Raw genomic sequence first — 7,316 nt, forward strand, 5'->3', positions numbered from 1 at the left:
ATTTATCATGTAATGTTACAATCTTGGCTACCATGCAACGCTTACAAGGCTTCTTATGGTGAAATGACATTTAAAATGGTAACCTAAGTCCCCAACTCAAAAGGATAGGCACAAAGCAGGGCATTTGGGACTTTCTGGTCCTACTAAGATCCAGATCTAGGTACCAATTCACAAAGGTGTTGGGTTTTGAGCATTCTAACACTCCTAAGTGTACATGAAACCCTAAATACCTTGGATCTATGTTTTCTCTATTATACATACAAATAAGAACTTCCAAGGTATTATCCTAATCTAGCATACAAACACAATGACTATAGCAATATAGAATACATACCTCTTTGGAGAAGAAAGTCTTCATGAAGCTAGAGTGCCTAGTGCCCCAAGTGTGACACCTCAAATGGAATCACAATCATCAAAACACTTGGAATGACTTGAGAGAATTCTACACTCATCAAAATCGGCTAGCCCTTTCACTTCACACACTAGTGTGATTCTAGTCACCGATTTTGCCAAGAATAATATCTTTATATAGTGTTACAATTAGGGCAAACCCTAATTGTCATGACTTTCCATTTCCTTGGATCCATGGGTTCAAATACACCATGGAGCATCCATGAACCATCCTATGGGTTTTAGCCCAACTTGATTATCCATGGAGCATTAGCCCACTATACAAGTATGGATGATTTACACAATCAACCCATATATTTAATTAGTCTTCTTTTGATCACTTAATTAATCCTAGATTAATTCTTGATCAATACTAATTAAATAATCTTATTATTCTTATTATTAATATACTAGAACTTATAATATATTAATAACCATAAGTGTCTTATTTCTCTCATCCAAGTGCATGATGGTATGCAACCCAAATGGACCATGCCGGGTCGGGTCAAGTCTTACCAATTATATTTATGGACTTAGACATTAATCCAACAGTCTCCCACTTGGATAAGTCTAAAACTATTATTGCGTATGACTTCAGGAACCAACCGGCAATCGTAGCTCTCAAAAGCTTCTGTCGAACTCTGACCTTGTAGATGAACTCTGACCTTTGTCAGTGACTTGTCCATTAGATAAGTGATCATATATTCCTCCATTCTAGATATCATATGGACTGAGACATGGATTATAATCATTCTCTCTGTCCATTTGTTGTTTCCCGATTTTCGATTTATGACGACTGACTAATTGAACAAATCAAATCAGTCCTGGCCCGGCCGAGCACTTCCATTTGTCATCATCAAATCATCGAGGGGCCCACAGATATCGCTTTTATCCCGAAGGTAAAAGGAATGGATAAACTTCGACTCATATGGCTTGTTCTACTACTTGTTGAATCATACACAAAGGCACGTTTTATAGCACAGAGTTACCAAATGCGTTTTCGTGCTATCAATGTACTATCAACTCATAGTAACAACTCATATCTCTAGGTTTGAAGAATATAAGATATTATCGTCTCATGATCACTCGTGATAAAATCCATGAAGTGACTCCAATGAGCGTGGGTTGAATCCAATAGTCAGAACTTATGAGCACTCATGAGTGTTGTAGCCTTGTCCAACACCTTAGACCTCTACAAGCCAACCCATGACAGTCTTAATTCATATCTACTTCCAACATATGACCGACTGTGGATGGTTTGAATAACTTAGTCATTCCGAAAGAATAACCTAGTTTATTCGGGAAGTCAAAACATGCAAAATGAAACACAATAATAATTGAATCCAATATGGTATCAAAACCTATCACCATATGATTATACATTATTCATTGTATACTGTTTCAGCTATCAACTTTATTCTTGAATTTAAAACAATAGTTGTCCCATGCTCCAAGCATGTACACTATGTTTTCTAAACACTAGTCATGCCACACACCAAGTATGCATACTATGTTTGTCTATGATCTTTACTTTGTGAACTAGATCAATTGAACATAGCTTCAATGATTCTCTTTTCACACTCCCAAATCCTTACTGCAAATGCAAGAATTCCAAATTCATGCCATTTACTGAAATCTGTTAGATTCTAAACTTATATGCATTGATCCTCTTGTAACGATTATGCACAAAATCACAAAGACTTGGCAACAATCATTACAGAGTATTCCAAAGGAGATCAACTCCTTGGAAACATCCTTCTTGCATTAAGTTTCCTTAATCTTATACAGATTGAAATCTCTAACTTTGAAACATTTCCAGATTCCATTTTGACTATCACTTCTGAACAAGAGTTTCCTCCTTACAGATTATGTCAATATGGTCCTTCCAGAATTATCACTATACTTCCAATTGTCCTTGAGTAACCAATCTTTGGTAAACCTTAGATTGTCCTCGACAATTGTTTAATCCTTTTAGTCATATCTAGTTCTAAACCTTTTCCCTTCTTAATGCCCCAGGCATTTGGAAAATTTTAGAACGGATGATTATAGCACATGTAATCGATCCTATATCCGAAGCATATGGGACACGATTCATGATGTCTCACATAAAGACTAAACCGGTCTTTTGCTATAACATTTCCATTTCAATTTGCCAAGTTCTCATAATTCAGATTATGAAAAGGGATGCCGTAATCATAATCGAATTTTAGAACGCAAATAATGGACTCATATACAGAATTTCCTTATGTTGAGCCATTCCAACATGAAATTCATATATTTCCTTGACTAAATGATTAAAACCTCAAGATCTAAGCTTATAGATTTGAGACGAAGTATAATTTCCTCTCCCTTAATTATAGCAAAACAACTTTTTCCCAATTGAAACTTTTGTTTTCTATAATTAACATTGCTAACTTGCAATACTTATCATAATTATCATGCTCCCACTAACATGATGATTATTAGCATAACGCTTATGCTCCCACTAGCTTTGACATGTACTCAGAAATCAGCTGACTTTCTTACCAAAGTTCAGATTTCTGATACTAGATTGTTTTGATAAGACTTTATCAAAATCATACACCTTCCCTTAGATAGCACACTTGTGTATCTAAACAATTATGAAGAGGGATGCCGTAATCATAATGTTTAGACCTTTTTGCCACTTCTCACAAGTCCATGTTAGTGTGCCGGTTAACCACACGCGCTCCACTAACGACTTTGAGAATGCAAATATCACGATTGCTATCTAGCTAAAATCTACTTAGTGAAAGTGTTTCCTCACCATCATTTTCATGAATCGGAGAGAAACCTTATGACACTTAGATTTAATGGTGTATGTGTTCTTATCCATGTGAATTGTCAAAACCATAATCACAAGACAAAGATAATGACAAATCCAAACTCATATGGACCGAACTCAATCTTAACTTCTTGCCACCTGGCAGCTCAAGGGCCTGCCATTGCTTCCAAGTTGTTGTGCAACAAATTGAGAACTCTAAGAACTCATATGCAAAACCAACTTTAATTGGAATGGGCACAGAATATGTCAACACAATAGATTATAAACCTCAAATTGTGTGCTAGAGAAGAACTTTAGGTTTTATTCTTGATTAGTTCTTGAGACTTTCAAGACCTTTAAGACTCCCACTGTCCTCTTGACCTATAAGACTCCCTTGTCAAATATCCAAGAGATAGTGTGGATTCTAATCAAGACAAACACTTCACACAATTGGCCTAAGTTGGTCTTTGTTTTATCCAAAACATCACAACTTACCAATTTCAAATGTAAAATAGTAGAAAACTTTTACTCTCACATTTGACAAGTGTTTTAAACCTTCTTTAAGACATGTCACTCAAGTTACAATCTTGGAGTATGACTCTAAGACTTGTATTGGAACGAAGTATGACTCATCTTCTTGATTTAACCACTTCAACAATTCAAGATCCCTCTTCTTAGTCATAAGAATGCACTAAGACTTTCTTAGAGAACTAATTGTGCTATGGTTTCTTAATCATTAAGATGATCACAAAATGATACTAAAGTACTCTCCCATCTTTTCAGATTTGAGAAACTTTTATCCTTCTGCCTAATTTGATTCTTCTTATTCGCTCTGCCATACATTGGAACCTTTTCCAATGTCTCAGAGTTAAACTTAGGCTTGTAAGTATAATCATATTTACTGAGCTTTAGTAAACTATGACGAATAGTCTTATCAAACTTTTGTGGTGGACTTAATCAGTGCACAAGAATGTGTACTCGATCCCTTAGTCCTTTACTTGACTCACACATCCATGTGAACAAGTAATTAGTCTTAATTTTCCAATACTTGAAAGTTCTCATTCATCATGCTATACAACTTGCATGATTCCAAGTTCCGGTCCAATTGAAACTTGGGTGATGAGAATCTTTCCTTATTTGGTAAATTTTGACATTACCACAAATGAAAGAATCAATTTCATATTTCCACTCTTGCTATTAATGGAATCATATAAGCAACAATTTTTCCTCAAATGCCATTGTAAGGATATTTTAAAATAAATAAAATAAAAAATTTTCGATTATTTTAAAACTTTGCGGAAAAACTAATCCTTACAATCCATATGAAAACTTGTTGTTATCTATTCCTAAGCAAAAATATCATAACTCCTAAGAAGTAGCTCAAGAATCCGATTTTTCAAGCTATGCGATAGAAATCCATCTACGCGATCAGATTCAGCATATTCTTTCTTTAAGTTTCTTCACTTTTTCTTTGATTCTTAAAACATCACCATGTGACCCAGTCACATCATGTATCAAGAATCTCAGAATAGAAACTTAACAGAGTTAGATAGTGGACTTTACCTGAAGTAGAGTCAAACTTATTGACTTTAACATCCTTAGGTAAATTTGGCAGCTTCGTGACCAATGCCCCTTCCTTTGGCAATATAAACATATGGACCCTTTGATAATGGTACACAAGACTATCACAGACTTAGCTTTTCTCTTTACCATTTGGTCAACCGAGTTGACTATGGCCGATCCCTTTCCATTGGGAAGAGAATGCTTTACTGGATATCCAATGTCATCATTGTCAATGTCCATAAAGTTTTAGGAAGTTGATCTTAGCAAATAGATAAGATCATTAAGGGTCTTGTCATAGTCGGTTTCATAGGTGTTCCAAAAGAACTCACTATGTGACTCAGAAAGTAGTTGAACCACCAACTTTCTCAAGACTTTGACACCCAACTCTCCCGGATTGTCAATATGTGACTACATCTCCAAGATGTGTTCACACCTAGACCTTGCCTTGCCAATAGGGCTTGAGTGACCTTAAACTTTTCAAGAACTTGTGGGTTAAGGAGAATGATTGGAGGAGGAGAAAGAAGTATGATATCCATGGGACATCATCCTCATTAGGAAACCTTGTTTCAAGAGATTTGGGAAGATCATAGATGTCTATTACAGACATCTTTTGGGAGATATTCAAGATAGTTGATTTAAAGTCCTTAATATGACACCCAATATGAAATATTAAGGCTAGGACCCAACAAACTATTTTATAACTTAGAAGAGGTATACCGTAATCCAAGCTATAAAATATTTGAAGGTAGGTGAATGACGATTCACCAATTTCCACCAAGATAAATGAAATGTATTATTAGGTTTTAATTGGTTTTGAAACTCCTAGATCTTTGAGATTCATTGAACGGTTCAAAGGCATGTTTCAATCTCGAGTGTGCCCTTCAGGTTTTGTGACTGGGATGCCGAGGATCACAAAACAAGGTGTGAAGTAACCATGAAAATCACTTGGTACCCTTAATAAATTACCCCTCAATCGATGTGCCGGTTAACCACACACGCTCCATCGATACTATGATAAATATTAAGTCACCCTTTACCTACCTTGTTAAGTCCAAGTTAGTGTGCCGGTTAACCACACACGCTCGACTAACGACTTAGAAAAAGTGTAAAGTGTAATTTCATGGGTTAGCACCTTATTCACATTTTTCCTAAGTAACTAAGATTGGGTATTATTAAGAGTTTAGTTACTTAGTATTATCATTAATACTTTTAATGAAGGGAGAATTCTAGTCCTGTCAAACCCGTTCGGCTAACGACCCTCCACCGGTCAAGCAAGCGGTGGGTGAGAGTGGACACCCATTAAGTTGCCATTTTATAGGCAACACCCTTATACCCACCTTATAGACCGGCTTCGTGAATGAGGCGTACTAGCGGTAAGACTGACTTTACTCTTATACATATATATATTATTAACTTATAATATTATAAAGTATAAGGGTTGAATTTTAACTCTTAAAATTCTAAGGGCTAACTTGGAATTAAAGTATTCATAAGAGAAAACTTTACAAATTCCAAAACTTGAGGGCAAGTTTTGAAACTATTCAAAACTAATTAATTCCATAACTTATGAGTTTAAAGTAGTTTTAATCCAAAAACTCTTCAAGTTCCATAACTTGAGGACAAGTTATGGAAGACTTTAAACTAATAAAAGAACTAACTTTTTCTTTATTTTATAACTTATGGATTTAATTATGGTTACATATTTTTCTTTAATGAAGTGTCTCTTGAACTTCCATAACTTGAGGACAAGTTATGGAGTCATAAAAAATTATTCAATGACACAAGACTCTTCATCTTGTAACCATTGCCAACTTTTATGAGTTTTATGAGTCTTTAATGTGACTCTTCATGTAACTTGAGGACAAGTTACACAAACACATTTTATACTCAACTCTTAGATTAAAATGGATTGAAAACAACTATTTCACTCAACATTTCTATTAATCTAAGCAACTCATAAGAACAAGATAATTCAAATCAAACTTTTTCATGTAATTAGTCTAAACCTTAAACTAATACAAAACATGAATCTATTGACAATTATCTTTGAAAATGGATTAGCATGAACATTACCACATCAAAAACAAGTTTATAAGTTCAAAAACAACTTAGGGTAATGTTCCTAGTCCATTTCTAGCCAAAAAAACTCGAGTTTATGCTGTCCGGGGGTCCAACTCGTCGAGTGCACGAACCAACTCGGCGAGTTGGATGCATTTTGCCTTGGACTCGGCGAGTCTGCTGGGCAGACAGCATCAAAACTCGATTTTCCAGCTTCTTTTGCAAGTATAACAAGAAAACAAGACTAGGCTCTGATACCACTGTTGGGTTTTGAGCATTCTAACACTCCTAAGTGTACATGCAACCCTAAATACCTTGGATCTATGTTTTCTCTATTATACATACAAATAAGAACTTCCAAGGTATTATCCTAATCTAGCATACAAACACAATGACTATAGCAATATAGAATACATACCTCTTTGGAGAAGAAAGTCTTCATGAAGCTAGAGTGCCTAGTGCCCCAAGTGTGACACCTCAAATGGAATCACAATCATCAAAACACTTGGAATGACTTGAGAGA

This window comes from Lactuca serriola, chromosome 2 (genome assembly GCF_051521515.1).
Source record: "Lactuca serriola cultivar US96UC23 chromosome 2, Lser_US96UC23_V15, whole genome shotgun sequence".
In the NCBI taxonomy this organism is placed as follows: Eukaryota; Viridiplantae; Streptophyta; class Magnoliopsida; order Asterales; family Asteraceae; genus Lactuca; species Lactuca serriola.